We start from the raw sequence: 27,996 nt of genomic DNA, 5'->3' as shown, positions 1-27,996 counted from the left end.
TTGACCCAAAGATGCTTCCTAATCAACTCCTATTTCCTCCCCTGGCAGCAAAATCCATTTCTCATAAAGAAAAGAACACTCACCTTAATAGAGTTATTCTAGCTGACATTACTAACAGATAGTGATACACTAGACAATCTTATTTGTTCCTCCTGGCAACCACCCTATGAGATAAATGCTAGAAGTATTATTATCATCTCTATTCCACACAAATGGAGAAACTGAGGCTTTGCAAGGATACACACTTTTTCCAGAGTTGCACAGAGTTCAGAGCAAGGTTTGAATCCAGTCCTTTCCCAATTCCCAATCAGTATCTTACTCAATATACAGTACTTTCCATGTTTGTACCAATTTGTACTGATTTTACCAATTGTTAGTAGATGCCCTTTAGTAGTTTGGTAGTTTGGAGGAAACATTTCTTGTTATAGATTACACATCCTATGTGATCTTCATTTCCACTGTCAGAATCATTGTGTGCATTGTTGCTTTGGCTCTGAATCACTTCATCTAAAACTCATGTTTTCTGAACTGTCTGTCTCTGCTATTCCTTAGAGTATAGCTATATTCCATTGCATTCAAGTACTGTTAAGATTAAAATTTGGGGGAAACTGAGGCAGGTAGAAATTAGTTTCTCTCTGTGAGGAGTATTATATTTTTAGAGGTTTATTAAAGGTTGAGAATTTAAGAAAATACAAGTAAGAAAGGCACATTCTAGGTGGGCTGAGAGGCCCAATTCAATTTCACTCACATCATGAGACCTGTCTGCCGGGCAGCGGAAGTAGAAAGAGGCCTCAGTAGGTGGAGAACTCCTCTAAATAATAATTTGTGTTCTCGCACAGGTGAGAATTCAGTGCGATTGCAAAGCATTCGGGAAGTGAGCAAAGACTTTCTGGGGGACTGGAGTCCTGGATTCAAGTCTCCATTTTTACAGTACCATAGTCTGGCAAGCCATTTTTCTTCTAGACATATGCTTTGTTTCCAGCTTCCTTTACAAGTCAAAATGCTATAAAATTTTAGAGTATATATTGGTTCATTGGTACATTTTAGTCCTTTTTTTGATGTCAAAATTAACATTTTTTTGGTATGAATTCATCTACTCTGTACACTTTCCTTCCTTCCTCCTTCCTTCCTTCCTTCCTTCCTTCCTTCCTTCCTTCCTTCCTTCTTCCTTCCTTCCTTCCTTCCTTCCTTCCTTCCTTCCTTCCTTCCTTCCTCTCCATTTCCTCTCTCTTACTCTCTTCTGCTCTCTCTTTCTTCCTTGATTTTTCCTTTCTCCTCTTTCTTTCTCTCTTTCTTCCTTTCTCCTTTTTTATCTTTCTCTCTTCCTTTCTTCTTTCCTTCCTTCTTCCTTTCTCCTTTTTTCTTCTTTTCCCTCTTCTTTCTCTTCCTTCCCTTTTCTCTTTTTATCTCTCTTCCTTTTAGCTCTCTTTTTGTCCCTCCCTCCCACCCTCTCTTCTCCCTCCTTCCTCCTTTCTTCTTTCTTCCTTCCTTCCTTCCTTCCTTCCTTCCTTCCTTCCTTCCTTCCTTCTTCCTTCCTTCCTTCCTTCCTTCCTTCCTTCCTTCCTTCCTTCCTTCCTTCCTTCCTTCCTTCCTTCCTTCCTTCCTTCCTTCCTTCCGTCTATGTACAAACAAGTTACATATAGAAAAAAATAGCAAAGGGAAAGCACTAGATTTAAAGGGAATAAGAAAGGCTTCTTGTAGAGGTGAGATTTTAGTTGGGACTTAACAGAAGCCAGAGTAGTTGTTGCTAAGGAAGGAGAGCATTCTAGATATAAAGGACAGCCAAAGAGAATGCCTGAGTCCAGAGATGGAGCATCTTGTTCTTGAACAGCTAGAAAGTGTCACTAGATCAAAGAATAAAGACAGGAGTAAGTGGTAAGAAACCTGGGAAGGTAGGTGATGAAGGACTTTGTATTCCAAGCAGAGTATTTTGTATTTGATCCTGGAGAAATAGGGACCTCTGATCTCCAGAGCTAATTACCTTTGAATTTTTAGGTTTGAACATCTCTTTTCAGGTACTCTGGGCATGTGAGAGAGAGAGGAGAGAGAGAGAGAGAGAGAGAGAGAGAGAGAGGAGAGAGAGAGAGAGAGAGAGAGAGAGAGAGAGAGAGAGAGAGAGAGAGAGAGAGAGAGAGAGAAAGAGAGAGAGAGAGAGAGAGAGAGAGAGAGAGAGAGAGAGAGAGAGAGAGAGAGAGAGAGAGAGAGAGAGCGCACAAGAGTGTGCTGCTCTAGTTTAGGGAGGGTGTTGTTTGTAACTACCATTCTAGCTTTACCTTTGCCATAACAAAAGCTCATTTATGTCAACTGGCTAGTTGATAACACCCTGTAACGCACTGGATGGGACCTGTGAGTGAGTACTGGCAGCCCCAGTCCCTGAAGGTAGAATCCTGGGAACTGTGGTTATTTCTGTCTGAGGAAGCACATCTATCTGCCTGTGGAGAAAGGGACAGTGAACTGTAATGTGCAAGAATACTGGAGGGTGAAAACAGTAATTCTCCTGCAACAGCATCCTCGGAAGACAAATTATATATAAAGTAACATTTCTTGGAGGCAGTGAAGTGGCTCAGTGAATACAAAGAATAGAAAGTGAATAGAAAGGTGGCTCAGAGAAGAAAAGACAAGAGGTCCTGGGTTCAAATATGGTCCAGGCACTTTATAGCTGTGTGATCCTGGGCTGTTGTCTAGCCTTGCTATTCTTCTGTCTTGGAACTGATACTTAGTATTGATTCTTAGAACTGATACTTAGTATTGGTTCTAAGACAGAAGATAAGGGTTTAATTTTTTTTTTAAGTAACATTTATGGGATGGAGGCTGAGCAAGCAAGTAGGGCCAAATGGTTGGGTTCTTCTCTCTTCTGCTATTCTACTATCCTTGGAACTTTGTTGCTGTTATTGTTTATGAGACTCATGATTTCTCTACTATTGGGAAATGCCAATGAAGAAACTCCTCCCTACCAGTTCAGACCAGCAGCTCCTTTTTAATTTATAGTCTTAGAGAATTGCCTTGAGGAGGTGGGGGTAGAAAGGGTCTGGAAGCTAATTAATTACGTAATTCACTAAAAAATTACAACTAATTTTCATTAATATCAAAGGTGGCACTTGAGCCCTAGTGCCACAAGCAGGGACCAGCCTTCTTTTTTCCATCCAGCCTGGCTACCTTGCCATCCTCCAGTGAATTACTTTGTATATGTTTTGTATTTACGTGTCTGTGTATATGTTGTGTAAGAGTTAAACTAATATCCAATTTTTATTTTTATAAAGTTTATTATCTGACCAAATAGAACCACATGACTAAGTTAATCTACCTGCTCTAATGGGCATGCTTCACCACAGTCTCCAAAAGGAACCAAAGAGCACTAAACTCGGAACTCCATCCAATTTATCTTCTGTCTACATCAGCAGGTAAGGACAGGAAGTGAGTGGGCTCCTGGGCAATGTAGTTCAAAAGTACAAGATTTCTAATTACACATTTGTGTCCTCAGAAGGATGTAAGCTTCTTGGGGACTGGGATTGTTTGTTTTGTTTTTGTATTCTAGTGCCTAACCCAGGGTCTGGTGCATTGTGGGACCTTGGTGAATGCCAATTGAATGAATGCACACATGCTTGAATGATTTTTTGTTTGTTTGTTTGTTTTTGCTTTTGGATCCCTAGCATGGTACCTGGCACATTGAATTTTATATAAATATTTGGTGATAGTTGGGCAATCATTTTACAGATGAGGAAACTGAGGCCCTCAAAGTATAAATAATTTGCCTCAAGTTGTACCAGTAGTAAATATCAAAGGTGGGGCTGGAGGTTCTTATCACCTCCAAACAAAATCTTGTTTGGAATTCAAAGCCATTCAGATAAATAATAAATTGCCCCTCCCCCACAAATAAAAATAAAATAGGTCTTGATCAATGACACATGTGAAACCCAGTGGAATTGCTTGTTGGCTACGGGAGGGGGGGTGTAAGGAGGGGAGGGAAAAATAAAATAAATAATAAATTACCCAAAGCCATTCAGAGTCCTTTATCACCTAGACCCTTCCTATCTTTCCTACCTTTTTACAGTTCACTTGCTTTTCCTCTTATCTTTTTTTTTAATTAATAAGTATTATTATTTTTCTCCTTCCCACCTTTCTCAATTTAAAAGAAATGAAGAAGGGGCAACTAGGTGACTCAGAGGATAGAAAACCAATCCTGGAGACAAGAAGTTCTGGGTTCAAATCAGCACCTCAGACACTTCTTAGCTCTGGACCCCAGGCAAGTCATTTAACCCCAGTTGCCTAGTCCTTACCACTCTTCTGCCTTAGAAAGAATTTTCAGTTTTGCTTCTAAGACAGAAGGTAAGGGTTTAAAATAAAAAAAAAAAAAACCCAAACCTTTATAATACCTTTGCATAGTCAAACAAAGCAAATTCCCCAGTTGTCCAGATACACGGCTCATTCTGCACCGAGTCCACCACTTCTCTGTCAAGAAGGTGGACAGCAGGGTTCATGAGTAGGTCTCTGGAATCATGGTTGCTCATTGAGTCAATCGGAGTTCTTATGTCTTTAAAGTTGTTTATGTTTACAGTGTTCCATAAGAGCCTACTGTGATGCTTCTTATTTTTATTAGCATCTCTTAGAAGTATATAAATGTATAAATCCAGGGTGGTTGCCATCAGGAGCAAATAAGATGCTGTAAATATTTTTATTAGTACCAATTTTAATCTTACTTTTCTTAGTGCCTTTTGTTTTGACAGCCTCTTAGTTCCCCAATGCATCTTTCCACTCTCTCCTACCCAGCAAGCCATACTGGGTAGCAAAACATAGAAAAGAGAGGGGAGGGGGGCAGCATTTCAGCAAAGCTGGCCAACACATCCACCCAGTATTGTGGGCTTCTAAATGAGGTTCCTTTCTAGTAGCTGCTCCCTCTTTACAGACCATTAGCCTGCGCCAACTCTCAACATGAGATCTATCTTTTCATTTTCTTGAAGTTCAGGCTTTTCTTTTGGCTCTTGTTAAGTTTCTGAGAGACAAGACACACACATCGTTCCAACAACATGCCTTTACAATGAACCCCTTTCTTGCTGGCTCTCACCTTTCCATTATCTCTTCATTCCACTTGGCTCTGTCATTGCTGGACATGAGAATGCAGAGCCACCGAATACCAAAGGGGATGCTCAACCCATGTGGTTTCATGGATTTGTCTTCAGTTACCAATTAGTGGTTTCATTATCATAGATTCCTACAACTCTCTGGTTGGAAGGAATCCCAAGGGGGGATTAGAAGAGAACTTTGAAGGAGGACTTTCTGATTAATGCTAAAATGGGATTGGAGAAAGTTGAGTAAACCAGAGGGGTGGGTAGTACCTAACTCCCATGATTGTTCTGGAGCCCAAAAGAAATAACACTTTTCTGGACAGCTAGGTAGCTCAGTGGGTCTTGATTTCAAATCTGACCTTGGATACTTTCTGGCTGTGTGACCTTAGGTAAGTCACTTAACCCCAGTTACCCCTCTTCTATCTTGGAATTGATATTTAGTATCAATTTTAAAACGGAAGGTAAGGATCTTTGTAAATGCTAGAATCGTATGCAAATAGTGTATCAACTAACATTTATTAAGTACCTATTATGTAGCTCAGGGCAGTTAGGTGGTTTAGTAGATAGAGCCTGGAGTTAGGAAGACTTGTGTTCAAATTTAGACTCAGATACTTGCCAGCTATGTGACCCTGGGCAAGTTACTTTATCCTTTTTGCCTCAGTTTCCTAATCTGCCAAATGAGCTGGAGAAAAATGGCAAACAACTACAGTATCTTTGCCATTAAAGTCCTAAATGGGGTCATGGAAAATCTGGCAGGCCTTCAAATAACTGAATAATAACATTATGTACAGCTGTTCTGGGTGCTTGAAATACAAAGAACAAAACTATTTCTACACAGACTAATGAGCCAACAAGTACCTACATAAGTATATACAGAATAAATGTAAATATAATGAGAATAAATAAAAATAAACATATAGCAGTTAAATACACCTGGGAGAGAGAGAGTACTAGCAGCCCTTGACAGGTCCCCATTCATTTGTCAGACTGATCAATAGGGGAAAATTGAGGAGCTGTGGAAGGGAAAAAAAAAACATTTAAAGCTTTAAAGGACCTTAGAACCAATCAGTCAGTCAACAAGAATGTACATAGGAGGTGTACATTTTGACTGCTGGGGGGGGGGGGAGTAAAATGGCCCCCCTCTCCAGTAGTTTATAATCTATCAAAAATCATTTAATCTCCTTATCCTGATGATGACTCTGATGATTACCTTCAGCTTGTTTATATGTAGTTGTTTGCATGGTGTCTCCCACATTAGACATTGTGAAGATTAAAATTAACTCTCCCCTGATTGTGAAGATTAAAGTTGTAACCCTTGCCTATTTTTAGATTTAATCACCAAAAGTGTAAATACCCTACTTAAAAGTTGAGTATGGAGATCTGCCCATTTTTAGATCTAATCACCAAAAGTGTTAACATCCTACTTAATCATTAAGTGGGAGGTCTGTGACCCACATGGGCAATAGTGGGTGATGAATCAGAATTAAACTAACTGCCCCTGGGTTGTCATAAAGCAAAGCTTCAACTCTGATTGGTAGATGTAAAATTAGGAAGACATAAGAAATGACGCAAAAGAGGTGTCTTTAAAAGGAGCTTTCACTTCCTGTGAGGGAGAGTTCTTCATTCTTTGGAAGTGGAGACTGGAGACAATTCTTCATTCTTTGGAGGTGGAGGCTGCACCTGAGACCCTGTTCCTGGTGAGGCTGTTCTAAAATCTCTTCCTTTGAACTGCCACATGGTGAGTGAAAAGCTGACTCTTAATTGCTGGATTTTCTGAAAAAAACTAACCTCAGGAAAGACTTATCTTATCCTCTTTCTGATTTTCTTATATCATTCTTTCTACATTTTGTAAACAAATTGTAAATAAATCTCTTTGGAATTAAATTCCTGGCAAACACACTCTTAAATAAATCCAGTCCAATCCTTTTATAAATAACCCCTTTCCCCCCTTACAACTCAGAGCTCCTTGAGAGCAAGGATTATCCTTTGCCTCTCTTTGTATCCTTGGTATTTAGCATAGTGCCTGGCACATAGTAGGGACTTAATAATTGTTTATTGGCTGACTGACTGATGTCTATTTCTCCATACTTAGTGATTTCTTCTAAGACAGTGATGGGCAACCTTTTGAGCTGGGTGTGTCAAAATTCGCCAAAAAAAAACAAAACTAGAGCATAACTCAAGAGATGTGTCACTTCGAGAAAAAAAGTCCTTCTCGGCATGCAGCCCCATACTTCTCTGTATGTGGCCACATGTGGCCACGTGTCATAAAAATGGCTATGTGTGTCAATGCTGACACATGTGTCATAGGTTTGCTATCATGGTTCTAAGAGATTCATTTCTTCCCCGGTTTCCTTTTTTAGAACTAGTCTTTTTCTGTCACTGAGAAGAGGAGTTTGAAGCAATTTTGCAGCCATTTCAGTACATGTAGGTGGCATTTGATGACTATGATTAAAGGAGAAGGACTTCATCAATCTATAAGTAAGTATTTATTGTAAGTACTTATTCTGCCCCAGTTCTGTGTTGGTACAGCCTAGAGCAGAGAGATAAACATGTGATATTCCTTCCTTTAAAGAGGTTATATTCTACTAGGACTAGAGTTCTTAACCTGAGGCCATGAACTCTGAAGACAATATATTGCTATACATATGAATTGCTACCTTTTGTAATCTTGTGGGCTTTATTTTATGTATTTTTTATCATTTATTCTTTCTTTTTATTTATTCCAAATTTTACAAAACCAAATAAAATAAGCATTTTCATATACAAAGAAAAAGATTTTATACAAATGAAATCACAAATTTCCTATATGTTTAACTTACTTTTCTTCATATCTATATAATAAAATCTGTTCATAAGTGTCCCAGCCCCTCCCCACATCACACTGGACATAGTTCAGGAAACCAACATGTAGATGTAAATTACATCTTTCATGTTTCATATTTCTGTTCACTTTCTGGAGCTAACATTGACAGCTCATTCTTCCAGCATTAATACTGTGGCTGTGAATAATGGTCTCCTAGTTCCACTCAGTTCCCTGTTTATTATCAAGTGTAATTCTTTCTAAGTAAAAAAAAACAAAAAAAAAAACATCCTGCTCATTTGGAACTGTGCCCAAAGGGCTATAAAACTGTGCATACTCTTTGATCCTGTAATACCACTACTGGGTCTGTTTACCAAAGAGATTATAAAAAGGGGAAAGAACCTATTTGTACAAAAATATTTATAGCAGCTTGTGTGTGTGTGTGTGTGTGTGTGTGTGTGTGTGTGTGTGTGTGTGTTGGAAGGAATTGGAAATTGTGGGGATGTCCATTAGTTGGGGAACAACTGAACAAATTGTGGTGATGGAATACTAATGTGCTATAAGAAATGATGATCAGAATGATTTCGGAAAAAGCTGGAAAGATACACATGAACTGATGCAAAGCAAAATAAGCAGAACCGGGAGAACACTGTATACAGTAACAGCAATATAGTACAATGATCAATTGTGAAAGACTCTCAGCAATATGATGATCTGGAACAATTCTGAAGGACTTATGATTGTATATCCTTCCAATCAAAGCAGACTATCTTCCACATTAGTTTATTTATGGTTTTATTTTGGGGTATGGATTTTATATGAGTATTCTCTTACAACAGTGGCCAATATGAAAGTATGTTCTGCAAGATAATCTATGTATAACCCATGTCAAATTGCTTACCATCTCTAAAAGGGAGGAGGGAAGGGAGAGAGGGAGAGCATTTGAATCTTATAGTTTTGGAAAACATATGTTGAAAATTGTTACTACATGCAATTGGGAAAATAAAATATCTTTGAATAAAAATAAATAAATAAAATCAGTCTGCTCGTCATTTCTTATGGCACAGTAGTATTCCATCACAATCATATTCCAATTTGTTTAGCCATTTCCCAACTGATGGGCGTCTTCTCAACTTCCAATTCTTTGCCACCACAAAGAGAGCTGTTAGAAATATTTTGGAACATATAGATTCTATTGCTTTTTTCCCTGATCTCCTTTGGAAACAGACCCTGGGTCTAAGGGTATATATACAATTTATAACTCTCTGGATGTAATTCCAGATTGCTCTCCAAAATGACTGGATCAGTTAACAACTCTACCAACAGTATGTTGTATTCTCATTTTTCCACATCTCTTCCAACATTTGCTATTTTGCCCTTTTGTCATTTTAGCATTTTGTCATTTAGCATTTAGTCTGATGGGCGTGAATTATTTTGGTTTGCATTTCTCTAATCAGTAGTGAGTGAGAGCATTTTAAAATGTCTATATATGGCTTTAATTTCTTTATCCAAAAATTGTCTGTTCATATCTTTTGCCCATTTGTTAATTGTGGGATGGTTCTTATTCTTATAAAATTGACAAAGTTCTCTATATATTTTAGATATATAAGACTTTCTGAGAAATTGTTTAAAAATTTTTCACTCAGTTTTTTGCTTTCCTTCCAATCTTGGCAGCATTCTTTTTATTTGCACAAAAACGTTTCAATTTAGTGTACTCAAAATTATCCACTTTATATTTCACAATGCTCTCTATCGCTTGTTGACCCATAAATTCCTCTCCTCTTCACAAATTTGATAGGCAGTGTGTTCTCTGTTCTTCTAATTTACTTATATCTCCTTCTATGTCTAGATCATGCATCAATTTTGATCTTATCTTAGTGAATGGTGTAAGATATTGGTCTATACCTAGTTTCTGCTGTACTAGCCTCTAGTAGTCCTCGCAATTTTTACCAAATAGTGATTTCTTCCTCCAAAACCCTGCATCTATGCTTTGTCAAATACAATATTACTATAATCTTTTACTGCTACTTGTTGATGTCTAATGTGTTCCACTGATCTACTGTTCTATTTCTTAGGCCATGTCAGATAGTTTTGATGATTTCTGCTTTATAATAATAAATAATTTAAATTAAACAATAATTTAAAATCTGGTACATTTTCATAATTCTTTGATATTCTTGATCTTTTGTTCTTCCAAATGGATTTTATTATTTTTCCTAGCTTGATAAAATAATTTTTGATAATTTAATTGAAATGGCATTGAATAAGTAGATTAGTTTAACTAGGATTGCCATTTTTTAAAATTACATTGACTCTGCCCATCCATGTGCAATTAATAATACTCCAATTTTTTAGATCTGACTTTATTTGTGTAAAAAGTGTTTTATAGTTATATTTATGTAGTTCCTGAGTTTGTGTTGGCAGGCATATCCACATATTTTATGAATTTCAGAACACTATTCTGAGGAGGAATCCAGACTTCCCAGGGGGTCAAGGATATAAGAAAAATTAAAAAACCTCTAGATCAATGAAAACAGTATATGCAGGGGAGGAACAGCCAGGGAAAGATGTCTAGATCTGAGGTCAGAGCAATGGTGAATGGAGGTTTGAGCAAAATTGATACAACCTTTTCAGAAGTAATATAGTATTGGTTGGATTATTTTTCCCAGAGCCAGAGGTGAATGAATAGTGAGGCAAAGGATGGAAAAAGTGCACATGGAGTCAGGGCAGATGGCAAGATGAGATGTTCATGCTAGGGGTGGTCTAGTGTGGAACTGGCCACCTATTGAGATCTGAGGTGAGGATTGATTCCTAATTTATCCTCAGATCTCAGCAGTTCTGCCTCAGAGTAGAGATTCCAATGAATGAACAAAAAAATATTTATTGAGGGGCAGCCAGATAACTCAGTTGATAGAGAGCCAGCCCTGGAAATGGGAGGTCCTGGGTTCAAATATGACCTCAGACAATCCCTGAGTAAGTTACTTAACCCCACTTGCCTAGCTCTTATCATTTTTCTGCTTTGGAACTGATACTTAGTAATGATCCTAAGACAGAAAGTAAGGTATTTATTGAGCATTTACTATGTACCAGTCCCACTGAGCTAAGTGCTGAGGATACAATACAAAAATACAAACAAACAAACAAACAAACAGTATAAAAGAGTAATCTTTGAAAATCTAGCACTTAGGGGGCAGCTAGGTGACTCAGTGGATAGAAAGACAGACCTAGATATGGGAAGTTCTTGGTTTCACATCTGGTTCCAGACACTTCCGACCTATGTGACTCCCATTGCCCAGACCTTATTGACCTTCTGCCTTGGAATCAATACACAATATTGATTCTAAGATTGAAAGTAAGGATTTCTTTTTAAAGAAAGAAAGAAAATCTAGGATCTAATCACCAAAAAGGAGCTGAAGTGTTAAACTAAGTATACTTGATTTAGATTAGTCCCTTGAATGAATCCAGAATGAAACAACAAATAGGAAAAAGAAGAATGATCATCTTTAATACAAGTCAGTTCACCTGAGCACATGTGGAAAGGGCACCATCCTGTGCCGGTTGCTCCATATGGGAGTTTTGGTTTCAGCTTCTGGTATATGATGCCTCATTGATGGAAGGACTTGGCATTTTCATAAGGTATAAAGAGCCCTGACCTTCCCACGATAGCAGCAGGAGGGGTGGGGAGAGTGGAGTTTCCAGTTCATGCTCTTCCTTCAAATATTCATGTATTCTTGCAACTCTAAAACATCCAGGGAGGAGTAAAGTCTGGCTTTTCTCTATCCTGCCATCATCTTGATCTTGCCTACCATGGCAGCTAGTACAGAAACCTTAAATGTGAACCATATACAGCATGCTATAAAGTAAATTCCTGGGGCATTGGAGTCAGGAATTAATAAACCAAAGAGTAGCAGAACAGACAGGTTCTCTAGGCTACACATGGTCTAAACTAGGTATAAACCAGGAAGTTCCATTGTCATCTCAAAACACAACAAAACAAAAACTGTGGTCTTTCTGGCTTGGGCTTTCTCTGTCTGTTCCCCAGTCATGCCACCTCCTTCTGTTGAAATCCTCTCTCTTTTGCCTTTAGATTTCTCTGAAAGCCACCCCCATATCTGGAAACAGAGAATATTCCTCTTCTGGTTTCTTAGTCAATGGTGCCTTGCCATTTCTGATGTGGGGTGTAAAGATTAAAATTTAGGGGAGATGGGGAGACTGAGGCAAGTAGAAATTAGTTTCTCTCTGCAAGGACTATTATATTTTTTAGAGGTTTATTAAAGGATAAAGATTAAAGAATATACAAGTAAGAAACATGTGCCTAGGCCAGAGGCCTAGACAAAATAACCTCACATCACACAAGAGACCTCCTGCTCCAAAACGGAAGTCCAAAAAGAGCCAAGAGAGAGCCCCTTCAAAAGCCTTTGAATCAGCTTAAATACCTTCTCGATCTCCGCCCAGGTGAGATTACAAGGCATTCTGGGGAAGTGGAGCAAAGGCTCATGGGGATTGTAGTCCTGTATTCGAGTCTATTTTTTACAGGGGAAATCAATCAATTAAACAATTACCAAAACATTAATGAGCTATCCACTGTATTCCAGGTACTGAGCTAAGTGCTAGGGATACAGATATGAGTGAAATAATCCCCCTTTTCAAGGAATTTACATTTTACAATTGGGTTGGCACCTGAGAAAGATCTATTCCTTCCTTATAAAATAGTTAGGCAGCTCTGATCCAAAAACTGCCCTGATCCCCACTTTGAAGCTTGACCTGTATGGGCCATGGTTCACCTGGTGGACATTCTTCTTTTCACAACCAGAAAACCATCATACTGGAGGCACTCTGGTGACATCCCTCATTTCTTCACCCCTTCTCAGTCATGTTTGAGAGGTCTCAGCCTCAGCATGAGGGGTTTGAGGGACTAGCATAGATTGGAAGTGCCAGTCTTGGCCTCAGTAAAGGAGGCTTATTGAGCAATTTCCTCCTTGCCCTTTGCCTATTGCTTACAGGTATCTCCACTTCCCTTAAATTCCAACAAAAAGGGTTTCTTGGTTTTAACACTTTCTGGTTTGTTTTGACCTTCTTCAAAGCCCTTTTAGTCCCATAATGGACTCTGACAAGGGCATATAGATGATCACACACACACACACACACACACACACACACATGCTTCAATTTTCCTTTCCAACCTTTTTATACCTTATTCTCCTTTATGTTCTCTATAGTCCCTACAGATTAGACTTCTTGCTGTATCTCACACTTGGTGTTCCATCTCCTGTCTCTGGGACTTTGCATAAGCCATTCTCCTTTCTTCTGCCTCTGATTGGTATCTGCTTAGTCTTTGTGACCTTAAGTCCCAAAGCCAGGAAGCAGCAGAGGCAGGATCCTTGGATAAGGGTTTCTTCTACTTCCTGACTCTAAACCAAGTGTCCTCCCTACTATCCCCAGATCCTCCCCAGCTGTCCCTGCTCACTAGGAAATGCCCTCTTCCTGAAATAGTTTCTACTGAAAGATGACCTTTAGCTTTGAGTAACAATGCCTCCCGGTTGTGCTGAGTTGTTTCCTGCTTGACATGCCAGACTGAGGATGCCTCCTCCACCTTTAGGATCCTTATCTGGAGGGAGTATTCAGTTCTATTTTATAGATGAAAATCTATGCAGAAAGGATGAGTCATAATGTAATGAAACTATCTGAGGGATTTGGAGGGATCCATGCTGTGTGATGTCAGGTAAATCACTTCCCCAATCTAGGGTCCAGTTTCTTATTTTGTAAAATAAAAATCCTGTAAAAAAAATTCTATAAAATGAAGTCTGTAAAATGTAAAAAAAAAAAATTCTTATTCTGTAAAATGCACTGGAGGAACCCAGGATTTACTAACATTTTTGTCCTGTCACCTTTCTTGGAATAATGTTTTTAAGATGAAGGGAATACCCAGGATTACAAAGGAAACTGATTCTTTTTGTTTTTTATTTTTTAAATCTCATCCTCTGTCTTAGAGTCAATACTCTGTATTGGTTCTAAGGTAGAAGAGCAGTAAGGGCTAGGCAATGGGGGCTAAGTGACTTGCCCAGGGTCACACAGCTAGGAAGTATCTGAGACCAGATTTGAACCCAGTACCTTCCCTCTCTAGGCCTGGCTCTCAATCCACTAACACTAAGCCACCTTGTTACCCCCACTCCTAATTTTTTTTAAATGATCAGAACATTAAAAAATCCCAAATTAATGGATCTCCAGAACCCTTGGATTAGATGATCTTTTAAGAACTTTCTTCTTACATTCTAGAGCAATGGGGTCAAATTCAAATAGAAACAAGAACCACTGAATTGTATATAAGGATTCATTCAGGCCACTTCCAAATTAGAAAATAACATATTAACATTATCTATGCTCTATTGTATTTTTATTTAGTTAAATGTTTCCCAGTTACATTTGTCCAGTGGCACTCTGGAGTGCTGCTGGTTGCATATGGTAGTCTAGTCCACTGGTAGCATGTTTGACAGCTCCACTCTAGACTATCTGACCAAGATCACATAGGAAGCCAGAGTGGAACTGGGATTATAACTGAGTTCTTCTAAAGTTCATGGGTTTTTCCCTATGTTGGGCTCTTGTCTCAACTCTAGTGCTATTCTTTCAGTTTTACAGAGGGGATAATATCTGTTCTCTAGAGGTCACGAGGAACTGAACCTCTGATTTCATTGGTCTATGGAGTTCCCAGTGGAAAAACTCCCTCCACCAAAATAGGCACCTCCGCTCTATTGTAATCATGGAAGGAAGGAAGGAAGGAAGGAAGGAAGGAAGGAAGGAAGGAAGGAAGGAAGGAAGGAAGGAAGGAAGGAAGGAAGGAAGGAAGGAAGGAAGGAAGGAAGGGAGGGAGGGAGGGAGGGAGGGAGGAAGGGAGGGAGGGAGGGAGGAAGAAAGAAAGAAAGAGAAGGAATGAAGAAAAGGAGAGAAGGAATGAAGAAGGGAAGGAAGGAGGAAAAGAAGAGGAAAGAAGAAAAGGAGAGAAGGAGTGAAGAAGGGAAGGAAGGAGGGGATGAGAAAAGAACATCAGGAAAGTAGGAAGGAAGAAAGGATATGAAGAAAATGTTTAAAAGTATTTATTATGTGTCAAGTGCTCTGTTAAGTACTTTATCTCATATTTTCTCACTTGTTCTTCACAACAAAAGGAAGTAGGTCCTATGTCTTCCTGTCTCCAAGACCAACTTTTTCTTTATTATACCATGATGCCTCTCTGGAGGTTATTATTAGGATATAAGGTCCCTTGAAGGCAGAAACTGTTTTTGCCTTCTTTTTTTGTATTCCCAGCTCTCAAGAAAGTGACACATAGTAAACAATAAATGCTTGTTCAAAACTCCTCACCCTATTTTAATTCTGATAACTAAAAACAATCTTGATCAATTAATAATCAAAAAGACCTTAGAATAAGTGTGAAAAGCCTTCAAACTAGAATCATTGGGGTATAAGAATCATGTTGGGATAGGTCAAGGAAACTTGGCCACACCTCAGAGGATCATGTATAAATTATCAAGTTGAGAAGAAGGTGAAATGGAGTGAATATTGATTTCTAGCTGGGTATCCTGAGAAGAAAATACCTGGGAGTGGTGGGGTGGAAGGAGAGGCCTCTGCTTGGATCCTGCCTGTGTCTCCTATATTCCCCTCAACCCACTTGGACAGAGAAAGACCGTGACAGTTTAAAGAGTCTAGAGGATGCTGGATCTTTCCATTTTCCCAACAATGTCCTAACATATACCCAATGACATGAAGGCTTTGAACTCATCTCTGGGTCATCTGGTTGCAGTGTTTGTATCTTTGGGAGCCAAGGACAGACTAGACTTATGGCTCTATTAGGAACCCAGTGACATCACTATTCCATGCCAAAGGGAAATTTCTTGAATGCTCAAGGAGGGGAGCAAAGGACTTCCAGTTAACAAAAATTGTGAATTACCCCTTGGCTACGTGTGCTTTCTAAGCTGAATTTCACTTTTCCCTGGACTGTGTATGCACTGGTGGAAGGGTGTGTCATGAAGATTTTTGGGGAGTGTTTTGTACCAGTTATTTTTACTGCAACACATTAGTAAATACATCTCACTAATTTTAGTCAGTCTGGATGACTAAATTGCTTCTCTCTTTATAGTCTTGGGGGGCAACTATACTGGTGGAGCACTGGTGGCATTAGAAAATGATCCCTGAGCCTTCAAGGTTACCCATAGAACTCTGAGAAGGAGATGTAGCCAGCCTAGCTCTGGGAACCCAGCTCATCAGTTGGAATGGGACTGGGAGGTGGGAGAAGCATCCTCAGAGCCTATGCTGGCCACAATAATATGACATAATTTCTCTTTCTCTACTCAAAAGCATGTGAGAAGCAACAGAAAACAATGAGATGAAGCCAGGAGGATTTCTTGACTTGGAAACCTGAGTTCTTTTCTGTGGATTCTTAAGTCCTGAGGGAAGAACTTTCTTTGGGTCTTGGGGATCCAAATACTTTCAACTCTTCATTATCTGCCTCCAGAGTTCCTACATTGGGGATGGCCAATTTTGAATCTCAGACATTTTTCTTTCCCTTCATCATTCAGCATATCTCCACTAAGAAAAGTTTATTTTCCCTCAAAATATTTATTGTCATCATTGAGATTTCTTTCTCTGTTAAGAGGAAGCATGGTCTGGTGGGGAGAGGTTACAGATGTAGAGCCAGATTCTTGGTTCTGCTGCTATTTGTGTAAGTCTAGACATTGAATACCTCCAGCCATAGCATTCTGTGAAATCTGTAGCTGTAAAAAGGGATGTTTTTAGGCGATTTATTCATTGGGATGATATAGCACTACTTCCTTTCCCTGGGGTTGTTATTCTAGAGCTGAAAGCAGCAAGCTCTCTCTCTCTCTCTCTCTCTCTCTCTCTCTCTCTCTCTCTCTCTCTCTCTCTCTCTCTCTCTCTCTCCCTCACTCTCCCTCAGTCTCTGTCTCTCTCTCATTCTGTCTCTGTCTCTCTCTCTTTTTCTCTTTCTCTCTCTCTCTCTCTTTCTTTCTCTCTCTCTCTCTCTCTCTCTCTCTCTCTCTCTCTCTCTCTCTCTCTCTCTCTCTGTGTGTGTGTGTGTGTGTGTGTAGAAATAAACAATATGGATATGGATCTTGGAAGCATCCCTGTCCCACTCTACTTTGGTGTGGTAGTAAGAGCATCAATTCAGAAGTCTGGAGAACTTGGTTCTGTCACTTTTGGAAAAGTCACTAAGCCTCTCTGAACTTTCTGAGTTTTCAAATTTTTTGAATCCTTTTTCTTCTTCCTACATCCTAGGATTGTTGTGCAAATCAAGAGATAACGTCTCTGTATACATGTTGCGATTGCCAAGTTTTATACCTAGGTGAGCTATTCTAGTTATCTTTAGAAGGGATGACTTAAGGTGAGACTTCTAGAAGGTTAGCACCAACCTTGAAGCATTTTAATTTATTGCCCTGAAAATGGCATGCACCTCTTACATAAGCACATCCCTACAACCGAAGAATGTTAATAGGGCTCAGTATTTGTTCCTAGGCAGAAAAGTGTGCCCAGGGTCACACAACTAGGAAGTGTCTGAGGCCAGATTTGAATCCAGAACCTTCCATCTCTAAGCCTGGCGCTCAATCCACTGAGCCACCCAGTTGCCCCCAAGGAATTTATATTCTTTAGGGGAATGAAAATCTATATACATGTAAGCATGTGCAAAACTCAAAGGAAGTAAAGAGAGAATGGAGAGACTGAGTCAAAATGGGTAAATGCAGTTCTAGATGGTTAAGCACCTCTGGGTACTGGGATTGTTTCATTTGTGTCCTAGTGTCTGTCACAGAATAAATGCTTAATAAATGCTTGTTGGTTGATTATTTTCATTATTGCGATATAAGATATTAAATCTAATTCTATGTAGGCAGATAGGATGGATATAAATAATCACACAGATGAAGGGATTGTGTATATTACACACATACAAATACACATGTAGATAGCATGTAGACATATATTGATTTTATACACACTTTTATAAGTAGATAGGCAGCCATATGTAGATAATATTGGAGATGTATGTATCGAGATTAAATATATGTAGATAGCATGTAATTATACAGAGCTATATCTCAAAATAAGTCCTTCTGTGTCTATGTATTTAGATAAACATGTGTGTTGAATAGTATATTAATCTGGACCCTCAGACTGGTATGGATCCAATTGTATATCTGTAGACATTATATGAATACAGACAAAATACACATAGATGTTATATAATTCTGTAGATAATTGACATCTAGACATATCAACAGTCCATCCCCCTCTTGCACACCTAGATAAATATATAAATGTAAATTTGGTTGCTCTTGGGGATTGGGTGGGAAAAATAGTGTCTGTCCTTCTTGGATGTGTTTCCCAACACTTCCATGTTTTTCCTCCCTCCATTCCCAGCTTCTAGTACTCAAAATGAGCCTCCTCCCAAGGACCCAAGAGAGCACGTGGCTTGCCCTGCTCCATGGCTGCCCTCCAGGGCAGCAATGAGCTGGAATGTCTACTCTCCACCCATCCTTAATGAGATTCCTTCCACCCACATTGCCAGGTTGTGTTGTGCCCTCATCTTGCCCCCTTTGGGGACAGGAAATACATTTCCCAGTTCTTCCCCATCCTCTGACTTGTCACAAAGAAGCAGAGGAATGGGTGCAACTCATGTAAAATGATGATAATGAGTTTGAGAGGGAACAAATAGAGAAAGGCGAGAAGGAACAGCTAACTGTGGGCCATGATGCAATGCTGCTTAGATGCTTTCCATTTGGCTTAGCTCTATTGAGTATCTCCCCAAGGAACCCTCATCCCACCTTTGGAGGTAAGAGGGGATGGCAACAATGAAATGATGAGGGATTGAAAAGTGGGGCACTTGGAGAGGTGAACAGACAAGGGCCAAGCACACCTTCTACCTTCCTCCCTGGGTGCCCAGGAAAATAAGGAATAGGCAAAAAGGAAGGGCAGGGCACCTTTGGAGACCCTCCTCACCTTTCTGCTAGACCAGCTTTTGGTAAGAGAAAACAATGGGTGAGATAGAGTGTTTCATGTTTTTCTTAATACAGATCATAAGAGTCAAAAGGACAGAACCCTAGAGTTGGTAAATACCTTAGAGGTCCTACAGTTCAACTGCAACAGAAACTACAAGACTAAGCTCATAGATCTGGATATGGAAAGAAATGTAGAAGCCATCTAGTCCAAGATGAGAAAACTGAGACCTTACAAGGTGAAATCACTTGCCCATGGACCCAGAAGTAGTAAGTAATGGAGGTAGAATTTGAATCCAGATCCATGGACTTTCAAATCCCACACTCTTACCATTTTACTACACCTTCTCTATGATCTTCTTGGACACCTCCAGTGACAGGGAACTCATTACCCTTTTCTATCCTCCTCCCAGGCAGGCCATTCCATTCTTAGATTGGTCAATTCAATTCTATTAAGCAAGTATATATTAGTTTCCTAAATATGCAAGACACCATGTTGGGCCCTTGGGATACAAAGAAAATAATGAAAAATGATCTTTTAAGAAAATTACAGTCTATGATACTTTTTATTTGTTTTTCTTCAGAATGAGCCAAAATCTGCCTACCTGTGATATTTTTCCATTGGTCCTAGTTCAACTCTATGAGAACAAACAGAAAAAAATATTTAATCACTTTCCCATAGGAAAAACCATTTGAATGTTTAAAGATGTGTTCCTGTGGTCTCCCAAGACTTCCATTCTCTAGGCTGATGGTTACCACTTGCAAGGTCTAGAGCAAGTCCTCTAATTTCTCTGGATCTCAGTTTCTTCTCCTATAAACTGAGGATATTGGAGTAGATATCTTTTTTTTTTTGTAAACCCTTACCTTCCATCTTGGAGTCAATACTATGTATTGGCTCCAAGGCAGAAGAGTGGTAAGGGCTAGGCAATGGGGGTCAAGTGACTTGCCCAGAGTCACACAGTTGGAAAGTGTCTGAGGCCAGATTTGAACCTAGGATCTCCCATCTCTAGGCCTGACTCTCAATCCACTGAGTCACCCGATGCCCCCTGGAGTAGATATCTTCTGATGTACCTTTTATCTCTGTTTCTGATCCTCTAGACCTTGTTCTATGAACCACTCAAATCATGCTCTAGCCACCATGTTGGTTGCCTTCCTCTAGATGAGTTTTATCTTAGGACTTGAAGTCTATAAACCATTTATCCATTTTGACCCATCAATCTCACCACTGAACCAACCAGCTCAAAGAGATCAAGGGCAGAAATAAAGGGTGCATATATTCCAAAATAGTAATTGCAGTCCTTTTATAGGAATAGAGAATGGAGAACAAAGTGAATGCCCACTGACTAGGAAATCATTTGAATGAACTTTGACATATAACTATAATGGAATATTCTTGTAACAAAAAAAGGAACAAGAGGCTAACTCAGGGGAATCAAGTACTAGACCTGAAGTCAGTAAGCCTTGAGTTCAAATCCAAGTTCAGGTACTTGCTAGCTGTGTGACCCTTGCCAAGTCACCTGTTTGCCACAGTTTCCTCATCTATAAAATGGGGATAATAATAGCACCCACCTCACAGGAGTGTTGTGAAGATTAAATGAGATAATATATGTAAACTGCTTTGCAAACTAGTTTTTATTATTAGATATTTGCCACTGTGGAAATCAAGCACAGATTCCAGGCTGAGGAGGCATTCTCGATGGATAGTATAGCCCTCTAGGTGATCTTGTTTTGGATGATATTGTACTGACTACATCAAGCCCCAAATCTAGTCATAGTCTTAAAAGAGAAATGCAATTGCTTAAGAGAGTTTGGCTTATCCATCCATACCAGAAAGACCAAATGAATGAATGCAGAGGGCCATTAAAGCCATGCTGTTTGACACAATCACTCATGGAAATTGTCACAAAGTGGCCTCCAGGAAGGATGGAGATACCCACTCAGCCCTGATCTGTGTGACTTCTCTCACTAACATTTATTATTATTGGAATTGCTCTGATTATTGTTCTCTCCCTAGCCTCAGAAAAAATAATATGAGAACAAAATGATTACAGGATTAATACAGATGTCCCATGTTATTCCCCCAGAATATCACCAAAAGATCATACTTACAAAATCAAACCTAAAGATTCCCATGGGTTAAACTTCTAACAAAACTGCAGTTAAATTTTCCACCCCCATTACAAGCCAGGGACAACAGGTAGATTAATTACCCTCCAGGCAGAGACTGTTACATTACACCTCACTGACTTGTTTTACTAACTAAAGCCTAGGAAATACATCTTAGAAACCTTAGTGAAACATTAGAAAATGAAATCCTGATATGGGAAAATTACTTAAATCCAGGTTATGTTGATTAACGTAGATTTGACAATAATGTTGTGTGTTGATTGTCTTCATAGAAATGTGATTTATTGTGTATTTTATTAAGTAATGAATAATTATTCTTGGCTTAACCACATGTCTGAACCTCATGGGTTAATGGGGAACTGACCCCTAGCCATGATGCCTGTGATGAGGAAAATATCCATCTTCTTTTTTTTTCTTTTTTTTCCTTTGGTCATTTCCAAACATTATTCATTGGAAACAAAGATCATTTTCTTTTCTTCCCTCCCCTCCCCCCCCCCCACCTCTCCCATAGCCCACGCGCAATTCCACTGGGTATCACATGTGTTCTTGATTCAAACCCATTTCCATGTTGCTGGTATTTGCATTATAGTGTTCATTTAGAGTCTCTCCTCAGTCATATCCTCTCCACCCCTGTAGTCAAGCAATTGCTTTTCATCGGTATTTTTACTCGCACAGTTTATCCTCTGCTTGTGGATAGTGTTTTTTAGATCCCTGTAGATTGTTCAGGGACATTGCATTGACACTAATGAAGTCCATTACCTTCGATTGTACCATAACGTATCAGTCTCTGTGTACAATGTTCTCCTCGTTCTGCTCCTTTCGCTCTGCATCACTTCCTGGAGGTTGTTCCAGTCTCCATGGAATTCCTCCACTTTATTATTCATTTTAGCACAATAGTATTCCATCACCAACATATACCACAATTTGTTCAGCCATTCCCCAATTGAAGGGCATCCCCTCATTTTCCAATTTTTGGCCACCACAAAGAGTGCAGCTATGAATATTCTTGTACAAGTCTTTTTCCTTATTATCTCTTTGGGGTACAAGCCCAGTAGTGCTATGGCTGGATCAAAGGGCAGACAGTCTTTTATCGTCCTTTGGGCATAGTTCCAAATTGCCCTCCAGAATGGTTGGATTAATTCACAACTCCACCAGCAATGAATTAGTGTCCCTACTTTGCCACATCCCCTCCAGCATTCATTACTTTCCATAGCTGTTATGTTAGCCAATTTGCTAGGTGTGAGGTGATACCTCAGAGTTGTTTTGATTTGCATCTCTCTGATTATAAGAGATGTAGAACACTTTTTCATGTGCTTATTAATAGTTTTGATTTCTTTGGCTGAGAACTGCCTGTTCATGTCCCTTGCCCATTTATCAATTGGACAATGGCTTGATTTTTTGTACAATTGATTTAGCTCTTTGTAAATTTGAGTAATTAAACCTTTGTCAGAGGTTTTTATGAAGATTGTTTCCCAATTTGTTGCTACCCTTCTGATTTTAGTTACATTGGTTTTGTTTGTACAAAACCTTTTTAATTTGATGTAGTCAAAATTATTTATTTTACATTTTGTGACTCTTTCTACGTCTTGCTTGGTTTTAAAATCTTTCCCTTCCCAAAGGTCTAACAGGTATACTATTCTGTGTTCACCTAATTTACTTATAGTTTCCTTCTTTATGTTCAAGTCATTCACCCATTCTGAATTTATCTTGGTGTAGGGTGTGAGGTGTTGATCCAAACCTAATCTCTCCCACACTGTCTTCCAATTTTCCCTGCAGTTTTTATCAAATAATGGATTTTTGTTCCAAAAGCTGGGGTCTTTGGGTTTGTCAATAAACTGTCTTGCTGAGGTCACTTACCCCAAATCTATTGCACTGATCTTCCTTTCTGTCTCTTAGCCAGTACCAAATTGTTTTGATAACCACTGCTTTATAGTATAGTTTGAGATCTGGGACTGCAAGTCCTCCTTCCTTTGCATTTTTTTCCTTCTTTTTGTCAGTTGATGCCCAATAGATTTGGCTCCACCCTCTTACTTTCACCCTATGTGTATCTACCTTTCTCATATGTGTTTCTTGTAGACAGCATATGGTAGGGTTTTGGACTCTAATCCACTCTGCTATTTGCTTGTGTTTTATGGGTGAGTTCATTCCATTCACATTCAGAGTTATGATTACTAGCTGTGTATTTCCCAGCATTTTGATTTCTGCTCCTTTACCAACCTTTTCTTCTTTCACTATTTCCTTCTACACCAAAGTTTGCTTTTGAACAGTCCCCCTTGTTCCCACCCTTATTTTACTTCCCTTTCTACCCCCCTCCCTATTTATCCCCCCCTTATTTTCCCTGTAGTCTTTCTAAAATTAACCCCCTGCTCCCTCCCTCTCTTGTACTGCTTCCCTCCCCACCAGACCGTTTGTTACCCTTCTACTCCCCTATAGGGTGCAAATCTATTCTCTGCCCCCAATGGATTGGATTGCTTTTCCCTCTTTGAGTCACTTTCAAAGCACGTAAAAGTTGAGTATTTCCTGTCTCTGACCTCTTTACCCTTCCAGTGTATTGATGTTCTCCCCCTCCCACCATGAGCTTCTTTATGACATATAAATTGACCCCCATTTGTTTCTTTTCCCATTCCTTTTAATATTAACCTATTTTAAGCTCTAGTTACATATATATATGCATACTCATGCGTATGTATTTTTGCATGCATATATCTATATACCTATTTATGTCTTGTCCTTTCATCCTATACAGTTTGTTGCTGTTCCCTCTAAGTATACTTCTTTTTGCTGCCCAGCTAATAACAACAGTTTTTAAGAGTTACCAATGACCTCTTTTCTTATAGGGATACATATCATTTTAACTTATTGAGTCTCTTAAAAAAATTTTTTTTTGCTTTTCTTTTCCCCCCTCTTTTTAAATTACCTTTTGATGATTCTCTTGAGTTCTGTGCTTGGACATCAAATTTTCTGTTCAGGTCTGGTCTTTTCTTTACGAATTCTTGAAATTCTTCTATTTTGTTGTTCCCCTGTAAGAATATAGTCAGTTTTGCTGGGTAGTTGATTCTTGGTTGTAGACCTAGTTCCTTTGCTTTCTGGAATATCGTATTCCATGCCTTTCTTTTTTTCAGTGTGGATGCAGCCAGATCCTGAGTTATCCTCACTGTGGTTCCTTGGTATCTGAATGACTTCTTCTTGGCAGCTTGTAATATCTTTTCTTTGGTCTTATAGTTCTTGAATTTGGCTATAACATTCCTGGGTGTTGTCAGTTGGGGATTAAGTACAGGAGGTGATCTGTGGATTCTATCAATCTCCACTTTTCCCTCTTGTTCAAGGATTTCGGGGCAGTTTTCTTTAATAATTTCCTGTAATATAATGTCCAGCCTTTTTCTTTTGTCATGGTCTTCTGGTAGGCCAATAATTCTTAAATTGTCTCTCCTTGAACGATTTTCTAAATCCTCTGTTTTGTGAATGAGATGCTTCATATTTTCCTCAATTTTTTCATTCTTTTGGTTTTGTTTTATAGTGTCTTGCTGCCTTGTGAGGTCGCTTGATTCAAGTTGTTGTATTCTGGTTCTTAAAGTCTGGATTTCATCCTTAGTTTTTTGGTTGTCCTTTTCCTTTTGGTTGGATTTTCTTTGGAGATCATCTTTCATCTTCTTCACCTCATCTTTCATCTGCTTTGCCTCATCTTTCATCTCCTTTGCCTCATTTTCCAGCTGGTTGATTTTGGCTTTCAAGACACTATTTTCTGTTTCCAGATGACTTATCTTAGTTTTTAAGTTCTTTTCCCAATTGTCTTCAGCCTCTCTTAATTGTGTTTTGAATTGCATTTTGAGTTCTTCCAAAGCCTGTATCCAATTCGCTGGGATTTCTGATTTTTCCTTTGCTGATCCCTCCCCCTCTGTTTCATTCGCTCTTTGCTCATTACCTGTGCAGAAGCTGTCTATTGTAATTTCTTCTTTTTCTGTTGTTTGCTCGAGTTTACCCCTTCTTTGCTCCCCATATTTGGCTGTGCTCTTGCTCCTCTCATTTTGTTTTGGTTTTGGGGCTGTCAGTCTCCCCTCTTGGAGCTTTGTCAGATCTCTTGGTACAGTCTCTAGGGGAGGAATGTTAGCTTCCCTGTCCTCTGGAGGCTTTTGATTGGATTGAGTTCAATTGGGTTGGGCTATATGTGGTATGAAGCACTGAGGCTCTGAAGACTCCTGGAAGGCTGGGCTGCCCAGGCTCTCTCCAGTTCTCTCCAACTGCTTCTCCACTGTCTGCAAGTGCCTTTGCCCGCCTCCCTAAACTCTGAGGAGTTCTGATGGGATTAGTTCAACTGGATTGGTCTGGATGTGCCCGAGGCAAATGTGAGACTGGAGCCCGATGGAGGGACCCAGCCACAGCCTATTTCTCCCTGGCTTCCTCCCCACTGTCCAAGCTGGATGCTCTGAGCCCAGAGCCCCACTGCTCCCAAGGTAGACCCTGCAAACCAGCACCTTTGCCCGCTCAGAGGTTCCCGCTGCTGCTGGGGGCTCAGCCCTCTGGGTTGTGGGGGAGGGATCCTGGGACCTTCTCTCTGCCTTCCCCTTAGTCCTGAGTATTCTTGGATTCCGGCTTTTGGGGGATGTACCTTTTGATCTGAGTCCAGAAGGAGGGTTCCCCACTTCTGTCCTGTTGTTCAGATTGAATTTCGGTGCCCTAGGAGCATTCAGTCTGTATCGGTAAGGAAGGGTCTTCCATGAGGTCTGAACTTTTGCTGCTTGCTAAGCTGCCATCTTGACTCCACCCCCGAGAAAAATATCCATCTTCTGTGAAAGCTTTGCATTTGTTGTTGCAATCCGTGGAATCAAAGTATGTATCTGTGGGTATAAAATGGAAACTTTGTACACTGATGGTATAAAAATAAAAATCAAGTCAGAAAAGGTGGAGCATTTCCGTGCAACACCTGCCTTCAGGCTGACACTCTCAACTGTCTTCTCATCATTCATTATCGATTGACACCACCAAACCCAGTCAAGGACTCTCTCAAATTAAGAATGGCTATTGCCCCAATTTCTACATGCATTTGAATGACTGCTCTAAAGAGCTCAACTGACTGTATGGTTGTTGTTGTTTGTCCTTAGTATTGAAGAGGACCAATAGGATCACAGAGTGAGGTGTTGACTTGCATGGGAATTGGATTTAAGTGAGGCAGAGCTGCGCAAAGTCATCAACCTCACTTTTTCTTCTAGTTGTTGAGGTCCAGTGGCAAGCCAAAAGTTAGGATGGCTGCTGATGGCTTGGGATGCAGTGGACGACCTTGGCATCTTTGATGTATAAGCAAACTCTAAGTGCTCCACAGCATCTGCTTCAACAGTTTTCCTGGCCATGGAACAAATTGTTCTTAACCACCCATTCCACTGGGGCAGTTGTCACATGCTTGGGGTATGTATCCTTCTGACTCACTCATGGGTTCAAGCCCTGTCAGTTACCCTTAATCTGGTTTAGTCCATCTGCCAAGCTTTTACCAGGGCATGGCTACTGCACATGCTACAGCTTCCTGGAGCCACAGGTAAGAGTTGGGTGAAAGGTGGACAGCAAAGGTGGATGAGCAGCCCAGGAAAGGTCTCCACAAATCTTGACACCAGAGGTGCTAGTCCTTCCTGATCACCCCGTACACCCCACCTGCCAGTAAACCTACCTGGGAAAGATAGCATAGATGGATAATGAGCTGGGCTCAGAGTCGGCAAAGAGGAGAATGGCCTAGATTGCTTTTGGGGAATTGTAGAGCTCTTTTTCTAACTCCAGCCTTTCTGCGAAGCAAAGGTCCCTATATGTTTTTTTAATTTTTATTTATTCAGCTACAGAGAGAAACAATTTTAAACAATTGTTCTCTGACATTTTAGGATTCCGATTTTCTCCCATCTTCCTTTCCCTTTCACCCAGGCATAAATAGTTTGATATAGGTCAAACCAGTGCTTTCATGCAATACATGTTTCCCCATTGTTCATGTCATGATAGAAGACACATATCACATATACAATAAAAAACTCTTAGGAAATAAAGCAGAAGATAAAGGCCCATATTAACAGTTGATTAATATTGACATATGGCAGGGAAAAATGGAATACTATCATCTCTGAAGAATTAAAGATGAGCATTCCATGGAGGGCAATGGATAGGTGTTTGGTGGATAGGAGCTAGTGGCAACATATAACCAATGGGGGACTCTGAAAAACAAGAAAAATATGGCACCCAGGAATTGTGGGCAAGAGGAGAAGGCCATGGGGCAAGTGCGAAGGACAACTGGGGTAGGGAACCAGGAGGCTAGATGTTAAGAGGAATCAAGAATGGCTTCAAAGTCTTTGAGTGGACCTTCTGAGGCACGCCTCTGGGACAACATGGGTAAGAGTTGCCCAGAGTGGGCAGGTGTGGATGAGAGGTGAACTACATCTCTGCAGGACACTCCCAGACTGTGAGATCACAGATTCCTTTGAGTGAGTGCCAACCACTGTGCTGGGAGCTGGGGATACAACCACAGAAGTGAGGCGATCTCCTGCCTGCTAAATGATGAAAATAATTGAAATAAAAAGACTACTAACAGGTAGCAAAAGTCAGAGGAATTCTATTGTGAGAATGACTCTTTTATGTTCTTTATTAATTCCTATATCTGGGTCCTGGATTAGAGAGACTTCATAACTGTTGACTTTTACATTTCTTTTGTTCTTTTAAGAACTCCAAGGAATGTTCTCCTTTCCTCAAACCAATTACTAGATAAGGAACCTTCTGCTAAGTTCTAGACTGTCTCACATCCTTAGGGACTGAGTCTTAATGGACAGCCTCCCTGTTAGTTATTCACCAGTCAGAGATGTCTTGGGATGCCCAAGGGAAGGCCTGAATAATGAGCTCCCAGGTTGTATTTCTAGACTAGCTTGAAGGAATTTCCAGTCTTTGATTACTGAGGATCACCGAGCTACTAATTTATTGGCTAAATGCTAGCCTAATCAATAAATCAATATTCTTTCCCCAAACCAGCTTCTTGAATATTTTAAAATAA

General features: G+C 39.8%; 1 pseudogene; it reads left to right on the top strand.

Annotated features, from left to right (window-relative positions):
• Positions 1–27,996, top strand: part of LOC100024295 (SAGA-associated factor 29-like) — a 99,298-nt pseudogene that overhangs the window by 19,736 nt on the left and 51,566 nt on the right.

This window comes from Monodelphis domestica, chromosome 2 (genome assembly GCF_027887165.1).
Source record: "Monodelphis domestica isolate mMonDom1 chromosome 2, mMonDom1.pri, whole genome shotgun sequence".
NCBI lineage: Eukaryota > Metazoa > Chordata > Mammalia > Didelphimorphia > Didelphidae > Monodelphis > Monodelphis domestica.
This window is presented reverse-complemented; position numbering and strand designations above follow the sequence as displayed.